The sequence below is a fragment of the Schistocerca piceifrons genome, chromosome 4 (genome assembly GCF_021461385.2).
Source record: "Schistocerca piceifrons isolate TAMUIC-IGC-003096 chromosome 4, iqSchPice1.1, whole genome shotgun sequence".
In the NCBI taxonomy this organism is placed as follows: Eukaryota; Metazoa; Arthropoda; class Insecta; order Orthoptera; family Acrididae; genus Schistocerca; species Schistocerca piceifrons.
The window spans coordinates 245,948,298-245,960,185 of record NC_060141.1 but is presented as its reverse complement, the minus strand read 5'-3'; the positions used below and the strand labels follow the sequence as shown (position 1 = coordinate 245,960,185).

Below are 11,888 nucleotides of genomic sequence, written 5' to 3'. Positions count from 1 at the left end.
TCCTGCGCTCGAAGGAACGATGAGAAAGAGGTATCTATAGTTAAATATTTGCTCCATGAGTCACTGTACAGCCGGCTGCTCTGGATGAGTGGTTATAGGCGCTTCAGTCCGGAACCGCACTGCTGCTACGGTCGCAGGTTCGAATCCTGCCTCGGGCATGGCTGTGTGTGATGTCCTTAGGGTAGTTAGGTTTAAGTAGTTCTAAGTTTAGAGGATTGATGACCTCAGATGTTAAGTCCCATAATACTGAGCCATTTTTGTGTCACTGTACAGTGCATGGTGAAAAGTACAACGTGCCTTTCCGATTCCATTCACGTACTGAGCGTCTGCTTTTATGCCTCACTACATTGAGGCGACAAAAAATCATGGCACAGCGATATGCACATATAAAGATAGTTCAAATGGCTCTGAGCACTACGGGACTTAACTTCTAAGGTCATCCGTCCCCTAGAACTTAGAACTACTTAAACCTAACTAACCTAAGGACATCACACACATCCATGCCCGAGACAGGATTCGAACCTGCGACCGTAGCGGTCGCGCGGTTCCAGACTGTAGCGCCTAGAACCGCTCGGCCACTCCGGCCGGCTATAAAGATGGCGGTAGTATAGCTTAGTGCATTGGCGGAGCTGTCATTTGTACTCAGGTGATTCGTGTGAAACGGTTTGCGATGTGATCATGACCGCACGACGAGAATTAACAGACTTTAAACGCTGAGTGTGGTAATTAGAGCTAGACACATGCCGATATTCTATTTCGGAAATCGTTAGAGAATTCAACATTCCGAGATCCACAGTGCCAAAAGTGTATTGGGAAAACAAATTTCAGGCATTACCTCTCAATCACGGACGACGCAGTGGCCGATTGTCTTCAGTTAACGACCGAAAGCAGCAGCGTTCGCCTGGAATTATCAGTGCTAACAGACAAGCAGCACTTCGTGAAATAACCGGAGAAATCAACGTGGGACGTGCGACGAACGTTTCCGGCCGAGCGGTTCTAGGCGCTTCAGTCTGGCACCGCACAACCGTAACGGTCGCAGGTTCGAATCCTGTCTCGGGCATGGATGTGTATGATGCCCTTAGATTAGTTAGGATTACGTAGTTCGAAGTTCTAGGGGACTGATGACCTCAGATGTTAAGTCCCATAGTGCTCAGAGCCATTTGAACCATTTTTGAAGAACATTCTGGACATTTCGAGCGAATGATCTGGCCACACAGATCGCCCAACATTTACAGGACGTAATCGAGACGTCAGTCTGTGCACAAAATCCTACGCTGGGAACAATTTCGCAATTATGGATGCCTATGGAGGCAGCATGGCTCAAAATTTCTGCAGTGGACTACCAGCGTCTTTTGAACCCATACCACGTACTGTTGCTGCACTACGGCGAGCAAAAGGAGGTCCGACACGATATTAGGAAGGATTCCACGACAATTATTACCTCACTTAAGTGTCCTAATGTTCGTTATCTTACCCTCACGATTGTAACGTGATTTATCGGTAGTGGCACAGGAACTGTCGCATAGTCTTCTTCGAATACAAACAAATTCTCTACATTTGCCCAGTAGGGTTACCAACTTAATTTCCCCGAGCATTTCTGTCACGCCAACGGCCTTGCCGCAGTGGTAACACCGGTTCCCGTCAGATCAACGAAGTTAAGCGCTGTCGGGCTGGGCTAGCACTTGGATGGGTGACCATCCGGTCTGCCGAACGCTGTTGGCCAGCGGGGTGCACTCAGCCCTTGGAGGCAAACTGAGGAGCTACTTGACTGAGAAGGAGCGGCTCCGGTCTCGGAAACTGACCTACGGCCGGGAGAGCGGTGTGATGACCACATGCCGCCCCCCCCCCCCCCCCCCCCCCCATATCCGCATCCAATGACGCCCGTGGGCTGAGGATGACTCGGCGGCCAGTCGGTACCTTTGGGCCTTCGTGACCTGTGCGGGTGGAGTTTGGTTTTAGTTTAGTTTATTTCTGTTACAACTTCGTGTAGGCTGTATTGACCTTTTATGGTCCTAGCAGCGAAAGTGAATTCGTTTCATGTCTACTGTCATGTCTACTTGATGTAACGTGACTTTACATATAATAATTTTAAAAAAATTGGTTAGGTGCGAGTAGGAATGACGCACTGAGGGTCCCGTGCAAACTTAATTATCTATGTAGATAGTTCTTCCATTCCGTTAACCGAGATTTCGACCATTTTTTCCTGCTATTGACACAGAAACTGGCAAAATATCGGGCCCAAGGACTCCAAGATTTTCGAGAATGTTTTAACTTCAGTAATACAAATGTGACGTCAAGTCTTGCAGGAGGCAGGCGACCGTTATTATAATAATCAGTGCTTCTGCATTCAGGATAACTGGGTCGCAATGGTAAAAGTCAAACATTAGGCAAGGACTGACTTTATTGGTCATCTGACGCATTTGGGAATTTATCCGTCATCCGATATCTAGGAGCGCTTATTGCACGTAGATATGGCGTTTCAAGTCTAGTCTCCGAAAATTTATTTCACATTCAACATGAAACGCCATATCTACGTGTAGTAACCCTCCTCGATCTCTGATGATGGATAAATTCCGAGACGCGTCATATGATCAATAAAATCATTCCCTGTCCGATGCTTGACTTTTCATATTGCGACCCAATCAGCCTGAATGCAGAACTACTGATTGTTTTAATTTCAGGTTTCACGTCGAATAACAAATGACAAAAGAAATTTTTTTTGTCTGATATAATTACAAATTTACAGGTTTCGCATTTTTTCCTATGGTTGCACTGTGAAACCTTGCTTCTCGCCAAATTTCATGACTGTAGCAAATGGAAAGTATCCTATAAATTTTGATGAGATTTTCCGAGTATCAAAATGCAGTATGTGACATGAATGGCCTACCGTTTGAATTCGTTGATTCAGAAGTTTCAATTTTTTACGCCGCTAAGTCACCATAGGCCTTCGTATGTAACATATATTTCAACTCGATCCGTCTACCTGTTCCTAAGAAAAAAGGCTCTTAACAGCTGGACGAAGAGAAAGTGTCAGATAAGAAATAACAAAAAAAAACCAAAATGGTAAAGAGCAGCAATCAGTCGTCTTTTCCGTTCTCGCTTTATTGTAGCAGATCTAAATTTCGGCTAGTAACTAGCCACTATGAATGTAGAATTTCGAAGCTGTTATACACGCTCTAGTACGTCTGCACCTGTAATTCAGGCTTCCGTCACAGTTCATTAAAGCCTTTTTTCCGTGTGCTATATTTATAAATTTACAGTTTTCGAATTTTTTCTGTTGGTGAAACCTTCTTTTTTGCCACATTTCATGATTCTACGCCATTCGGAAGTACCCTATACGTTTTAGTAAGTTCGCGAGTAATAAAATGCGTGGCATAAATGGCCGTATCTCTTGGCTGCATTAACTTAGAGGCTTCAATGTTTATCACCGCCAAAGCACCATAGGCGTCAGTATGTGACAGAAATTTCAACTTGATACCACTGCCTGTTCCTGAGATAAAGGGTTTTCTACAGTCAGGCAGACAGAGAGACAGTCGGCCAACAAATTGAGTCTATAAGGGTTCTGTTTTTACTGATTGAAGTGCAGAACCCTAAAAATACAAACTAAGCACAAGTGACGAGAGTGGTGCAATTTTTTATACCATGAGTAGTAGATGTGCGTTTACACATTTCTTCCCTTACTCAGTCCCTAAGTCGGTTAGGGGGGAATGCCGCGATAGTTCCCCTGAAAGGACGATCGATTTCCTTCCCTGCGTTTTCTCAGTCCGAGTTCGTCGTCGTCGTCGACGGCACATAAAATGCTAACCTTCCTTCGTCACCATGCCAAGTCTCCTTTGTTGGGTGCACCATCCGTTGTACCTTATACAAGTTTTCGAGACGGTCTTACAGTTGATCTGATCCTTACCGATTAAGAGGTGGTGTGACACTATACCACAGACTATCGTAAAGTCACTAACCACAAAATCGAGTGGCTTTCCCAACCACCCAAGTATCATGAATAAGGAGAGCAAATCCTGAGGAAGCCAAATTCGTATTTTACAGCCTTTTTGCAGGTAAGCAACGACCGACTTACCTAGTCTTAAAACTGCGTGTCTTCAGTGCTGTAGTGACAAAGACAGCATCACACGCACACTTGCCGAATGTCAGCCGACTGATTTCTGTATAAATCACACAGTTTATTTGTAATTTGATATAAAATTCAGCTCTCGAAAACGCAGTCTAATTTTTGTCAGTTTCTAAAATGCTCCGCTCTGCAACGTGCAGCTACTCAGATGGTTCAAATGGCTCTGAGCACTATGGAACTTAACATCTATGGTGATCAGTCCCCTAGAACTTAGAACTACTTAAACCTAACTAACCTAAGGACATCACACAACACCCAGTCATCACGAGGCAGAGAAAATCCCTGATCCCGCGGGGAATCGAACCCGGGAACCCGGGCGTGGGAAGCAGCTACTCAACAAAGACGTTAAGAAAATATTTGAAACTGCAAGCCATGGTCAACAAAAGGTAGAACTGTTTCGGGCAGAAAAGCAACGAATATCAGCTAGGACCGCAGTAACAGAGGAGCAGAGAGGTTTTCTGCAAACTTCCATACATTCTCACTTCGATTCCTAAAATGCTTTTGTACCTGCAGCCAGAAAGCGCGTTTCGGTATATAGTGTACTCACCGGAATTACAGCTTCAGCAGGCATGTTTATAAACCGCTTCCCGCAGCGACAACGTTGTATTTTTTTCTTTTTTCTTTTTTACGCGGCTGGTGGCGTCGGAAGCGTCAACAGCGGCAGTCGCATCATAATAGGATTATGCCTCTCGGCCGGGTAAATGCGTAACAGCCGCGCACCTCGCCTCGCCCTTAATTAAGTGATTATTAGTGTGACGCAGTGTCACAGCAATTGATTCGCTTAATCAGGTTACCTGTCAGAGAAATTCTGTCACACGTTTCCCGCAACCACGCTACTGCGCAGTAAGTTTTGGAGTGGTTGTCGATGTGACGATTCTTATGCAAGACCTCCCGTACATGTTAACAAGATCCACTATATTTAACTCATTTTAATCATGGACATTTGAGATAAGTAGTAAGATAGTTTGTTCACAATGTTAGAGACCTTCTTGAAGAAGCCCTCACTTAGCAAAGCTGAGTAACTCAACCAGCGTAGACGTAACATCCATCGCAAGCTGTTGACGGATACAGCACATCACAGTACATCGCTGACTTCATTATCTGCGACCTGACCGTACGACGGAACGGGAACTACTCACCTGTTCTGTCTATGAAATTACATCGACTGATTATTCGCCACTGGTGGAACCACAATACAGGTGTCGACGCTGTAAATTTCTTTTAAAAAATTCTTAATCGTTATCAAGTGATCCTTGGCAACTCTGCAAAGTTACAAAAACACTCTTATGTACTATTTTACCTTTATTTTCAATCATGCATGTGAAACAAAATGTAACGGCTCCCACAACCTAGAAGGCGCTTATACAGGGTGTTACAAAAAGGTACGGCCAAACTTTCAGGGAACATTCCTCACACACAAAGAAAGAAAATATTTTATATGGACATGTGTCCGGAAACGCTTACTTTCCATGTTAGAGCTCATTTTATTAATTCTCTTCAAATCACATTAATCATGGAATGGAAACACATAGCAACAGAACGTACCAGCGTGACTTCAAACACTTTGTTACAGGAAATGTTCAAAATGTCGTCCGTTAGCGAGGATACATGCATCCACCCTCCGTCGCATGGAATCCCTGATGCGCTGATGCAGCCCTGGGGAATGGCGTATTGTATCACAGCCGTCCACAACACGAGCGCGAAGAGTCTCTACATTTGGTATCGGGGTTGCGTAGACAAGACCTTTCAAATGCCCCCATAAATGAAAGTCAAGAGGGTTGAGATCAGGAGAGCGTGGAGGCCATGGAATTGGTCCGCCTCTACCAATCCATCGGTCACCGAATCTGTTGTTGAGAAGCATACGAACACTTCGACTGAAATGTGCAGGAGCTCCATCGTGCATGAACCACATGTTGTGTCCTACTTGTAAAGGCACATGTTCTAGCAGCACAGGTAGAGTATCCCGTATGAAATCGTGCTCCATTGAGCGTAGGTGGAAGAACATGAGGCCCAATCAAGACATCACCAACAATGCCTGCCCAAACGCTCACAGAAAATCTGTGTTGATGACGTGATTGCACAATTGCGTGCGGATTCTCGTCAGCCCACACATGTTGATTGTGAAAATTTACAATTTGATCACGTTGGAATGAAGCCTCATCCGTAAAGAGAACATTTGCACTGAAATGAGGATTGACACATTGTTGGATGAACCATTCGCAGAAGTGTACCCATGGAGGCCAATCAGCTGCTGATAGTGCCTGCACACGCTGTACATGGTACGGAAACAACTGGTTCTCCCGTAGCACTCTCCATACAGTGACGTGGTCAACGTTACCTTGTACAGCAGCAACTTCTCTGACACTGACATTAGGGTTATCGTCAACTGCACGAAGAATTGCCTCGTCCATTGCAGGTGTCCTCGTCGTTCTAGGTCTTCCCAAGTCGCGAGTCATAGGCTGGACTGTTCCGTGCTCCCTAAGACGCCGATCAGTTGCTTCGAACGTCTTCCTGTCGGGACACCTTCGTTCTGGAAATCTGTCTCTGTACAAACGTACCGCGCCACGGCTACTGCCAACTCCGCATTTGTAAACATTGCACTGAGTGCAAAACCACGTTCGTGATGAACACTAATCTGTTGATGCTACGTACTGATGTGCTTGATGTTAGTACTGTAGAGCAATGAGTCGCATGTTAACAGAAGCACCGAAGTCAACATTACCTTCCTTCAATTGGGCCAACTGGCGGTGAATCGAGGAAGTACAGTACATACTGACGAAATGAAAATGAGCTCTAACATGGAAATTAAGCATTTCCGGACACTTGTCCACATAACATCTTTTCTTTATTTGTGTGTGAGGAATGGTTCCTGAAAGTTTGGACGTCCCTTTTTGTAACACCCTGTATAGTCCCAGTCGGACCTCTAATACCTCGTTCGACCTGACGGAAATGTTGACTCCTAGCTAGGAATGGCGGTATCGCTGAAAGAATCGGTTTTCGGTTATATCGTTTTCCCCCACGCCAATTTAATCCGGCAGTTAACACCGCACAAAATAACCGGTTTCTCGCTCAAAATAACCGGTTTCTGAAATTAACGATTTCCTGTTTTTTATACTTATTATTTTCTGTAACAGACATAGAAATCGAACAAACAATCGAATAATTTTTATTCCTCAACTTAGAAGATACAAAGGTTCAAAATATTAAATTAAATGGCCAATTAAAAGAAAATATAGGCCGTCCACCATTCACCGCTTTTCTCGATAAATAATACGTGGTTGAATACTACAAACAAATCATCAGTATTTTGTCATTCATTCTGTTCTCGAAATTCTGCTAAAATCATGTTGTAATAGGGGATCATACCATTACGAACAGTCAGTACTAAAAGGTGAAAACTGAGGTTGAAGAATTCTGTTTCCTTTTATGTTAACTTGACCGGTTTCTAGGGCTACAAGCAGACAACGGCATATCACGTAGACACAGGCAGCAGATCAGCTACTTTCTATTTTTATTGTATACTATGAATTAACTGTGTTAAGTTTTTAACCTCTTACTGTTACCACGATTTTCATCCTCCTTTACTATTTCATAGAAATGACAAACAAACATTTAATTTTTTTCCTTAAATTTACGTCTATGGTCACTATCTTTTTTGTTTAACAGATTACCGGTTTCGGTCTTTAATGACCATCATCAGATCTGTTTCATAAAAACAAAGTCCTATGTACTGCAGTCATAGTGGCATCGTCAAATGTTAAATGCGGGAACAGCACCAGCATCGTCAAATACATATAAATCACATCACATGCACGAGTCACGTTGTCAGTTTTTTCGCGACGATGTCGCAGCTTGTGATTTAATTTTTTAAAGAAAATGAAGCGTTGTACTTCATTGCTATGTCACTTCGTAAAAATATTTCCAGACTTGGGTTGGTGCCATTCTGCAAACAACGGACGTCCGGCGGCGACAGCGAGAAACTACCGTATAGACCAGGTGTGGGCATGTCTTGCACACTGCGCTCCCCCCCCCCCCCCCCCAACCCCCACCCCCCCGTCCCCCACACACAAGACAACACGGACATTATTGTCTTACCAACGCTGTACTAATTATTATGCCATGAATTTGTTTCTCGTTTCTGTTGGCATTGTTATTAAAGTAGCACTCATCTCTTTCCCCATTTTTTGCAATAACACAATATTTCAAATCAATCCAAATTTCACGAATTAAAATTGATCTTTTTTTAAAAAAATTAAGCACGAGTATTTTAGAACTGCTGCCAAGTCTAACTGATATTTCGGTTTTTTTACTCGGTTATCAGTAAAAAACAAAAAGAAAAGATCTGTTATAACAGGTACCAAACAAATACCAAAAAATACCGCTTATTCAGAATTAAAACAGCGATAGCGTTTTTAACCGGTCGGTTTCTCTCATCCTTACTCCTAGCTCGTTTTGACGTATCCAACGGCTGACACCCTAACCTACAGATATCAGACACTCAGATCGGTACCAAACGTTGTATATCGAGAGTAGAATATCAACCAAAACGCCGATTTAGTTCGTGTTGTGTCCTGTCATCCCTTCAGTCCGGAATCGCGCTGCTTCTGCGGTCGCAGGTTCGGATCCTGCCTAGGGCATGGATGTCTGTGATGTCCTTAGGTTAGTTAGGTGTAAGTAGTTCTAAGCCTAAGGGACTGATGACCTCAGATGTTAAGTCCCATAGTACTTAGCGCCATTTGAACCTGTCATCTAACAGAACATACGTAAACGGTAATTAAAAGTAAAACCAGAACTGCAGAGCATACGAAAAGCATATCTTTGAGTAATTCTTTCTTAGGTTTCGCATGGTTGAGTTGGTAAAGCGTGAGATCGTTGTGGCGAAGGTATTGTGTTCGAACCCGCTTACGACAATTTTTTTAACTGTTTACGCGTGAAACCGTTTTATGTGAAAACATTTTACTGACGCCTAAAAGGACCTCCAAAGAGTTTGTAGCAACGTTCTTTTGACAGTCTGCTTTCGATTCGTTAGCTGAATGCAGCAAACCTATAGAGTACATTTGTACAGACACGTGTGGTGTTCTGTCGTACAGCATTCGTGTTGAAGCAGCTAGTGTTTATTATTACTACTATTAGTTTTGTGATGTGAATCATTATTATTATTATTATTATTATTATTATTATTATCTTCACTTTCTCAGACGTTAAGTCCGGTTAAAAATGGAGTGACGCGGACCTTGATCAAGCGTCACTTCCTTTTAACTGTACGGTATGTGTTATATTGCATTTAGGAACTTTCGGGTAATTGAACATGTATCAATAATTACGGATTTCTGTAGTTGTATATATATGTTTGGATGTAGCTGTATTGCATTGATGTACTGGTGGATACTGTGTGGTATGACTCCTGTAGTTGATAGTATAATTGGTATGATGTCAACTTTATCCTGATGCCACATGTCTTTGACTTCCTCAGCCAGTTGGATGTATTTTTCAATTTTTTCTCCTGTTTTCTTTTGTATATTTGTTGTATTGGGTATGGATATTTCGATTAGTTGTGTTAATTTCTTCTTTTTATTGGTGAGTATGATGTCAGGTTTGTTATGTGGCGTTGTTTTATCTGTTATAATGGTTCTGTTCCAGTATAATTTGTATTCATCATTCTCCAGTACATTTTGTGGTGTATACTTGTATGTAGGAACGTGTTGTTTTAAAAGTTTATGTTGTAAGGCAAGCTGTTGATGTATTATTTTTGCGACATTGTCATGTCTTCTGGGGTATTCTGTATTTGCTAGTATTGTACATCCGCTTGTGATGTGATCTACTGTTTCTATTTGTTGTTTACAAAGTCTGCATTTATCCGTTGTGGTATTGGGATCTTTAATAATATGCTTGCTGTAATACCTGGTGTTTATTGTTTGATCCTGTATTGCAATCATGAATCCTTCTGTCTCACTGTATATATTGCCTTTTCTTAGCCATGTGTTGGATGCGTCTTGATCGATGTGTGGCTGTGTTAGATGATACGGGTGCTTGCCATGAAGTGTTTTCTTTTTCCAATTTACTTTCTTCGTATCTGTTGATGTTATGTGATCTAAAGGGTTGTAGAAGTGGTTATGAAATTGCAGTGGTGTAGCCGATGTATTTATATGAGTGATTGCCTTGTGTATTTTGCTTGTTTCTGCTCGTTCTAGAAAGAATTTTCTTAAATTGTCTACCTGTCCATAATGTAGGTTTTTTATCTCGATAAATCCCCTTCCTCCTTCCTTTCTGCTTAATGTGAATCTTTCTGTTGCTGAATGTATGTGATGTATTCTATATTTGTGGCATTGTGATCGTGTAAGTGTATTGAGTGCTTCTAGGTCTGTGTTACTCCATTTCACTACTCCAAATGAGTAGGTCAATATTGGTACAGCATAAGTATTTATAGCTTTTGTCTTGTTTCTTGCTGTCAATTCTGTTTTCAGTATTTTTGTTAGCCTTTGTCTATATTTTTCTTTTAGTTCTTCTTTAATATTTGTATTATCTATTCCTATTTTTTGTCTGTATCCTAGATATTTATAGGCATCTGTTTTTTCCATCGCTTCTATGCAGTCGCTGTGGTTATCCAATATGTAATCTTCTTGTTTAGTGTGTTTTCCCTTGACTATGCTATTTTTCTTACATTTGTCTGTTCCAAAAGCCATACTTATATCATTGCTGAATCCTTCTGTTATCTTTAGTAATTGGTTGAGTTGTTGATTTGTTGCTGCCAGTAGTTTTAGATCATCCATGTATAGCGAATGTGTGATTTTGTTTGGGTATGTTCCAGTAATATTGTATCCATAATTTGTAGTATTTAGCATGTTGGATAGTGGGTTCAGAGCAAGGTAGAACCAGAAAGGACTTAATGAGTCTCCTTGGTATATTCCACGCTTAATCTGTATTGGCTGTGATGTGATATTATTTGAATTTGTTTGGATATTAAGTGTGGTTTTCCAATTTTTCATTACTATATTTAGGAACTGTATCAATTTACGATCTACTTTGTATATTTCCAATATTTGTAGCAACCATGAGTGGGGTACACTATCAAAAGCTTTTTGGTAATCAATGTATGCGTAGTGTAGCGACCTTTGTTTGGTTATAGCTTGATATGTCACCTCTGCATCTATTATCAGTTGCTCTTTACATCCTCGTGCTCTTTTGCAACAGCCTTTTTGTTCTTCATTTATAATTTTGTTCTGTGTTGTATGTGTCATTAATTTCTGTTTAATGACTGAAGTTAATATTTTGTATATTGTTGGTAGGCATGTTATGGGGCGATATTTAGCTGGGTTCGCTGTGTCTGCTTGATCTTTAGGTTTCAGATATGTTATTCCGTGTGTAAGTGTATCAGGGAATGTGTATGGGTCTGCAATGTAACTGTTAAATAATTTAGTTAGATGTGAATGTGTTGAGGTGAACTTCTTTAACCAGAAATTTGCTATTTTATCATTTCCAGGGGCTTTCCAATTGTGAGTAGAATTAATTGCTTGGGTGACTTCATGTTGCAAAATTATCACTTCAGGCATTTGTGGTATCATCTTGTATGTGTCTGTTTCTGCTTGTATCCATCGTGCATGCCTGTTATGTTGTACCGAGTTTGACCATACGTTGCTCCAGAAGTGTTCCATGTCTGTTATGTTTGGTGGATTGTCTATTTTAATGTGTGTGTTATCTATTGTCTGGTAAAATTTCTTTTGGTTTGTGTTGAATTTTTGGTTTTGTTTCCTTCTATTTTCACTTT

At 41.6% G+C, this 11,888-nt stretch overlaps 1 pseudogene; it reads left to right on the top strand.

Moving 5' to 3' along the window:
• The first annotated feature begins 1,604 nt into the window (after positions 1–1,604).
• On the top strand, positions 1,605–1,722 carry LOC124796938 (annotated as a pseudogene).
• The last annotated feature ends 10,166 nt before the right edge of the window (positions 1,723–11,888 follow it).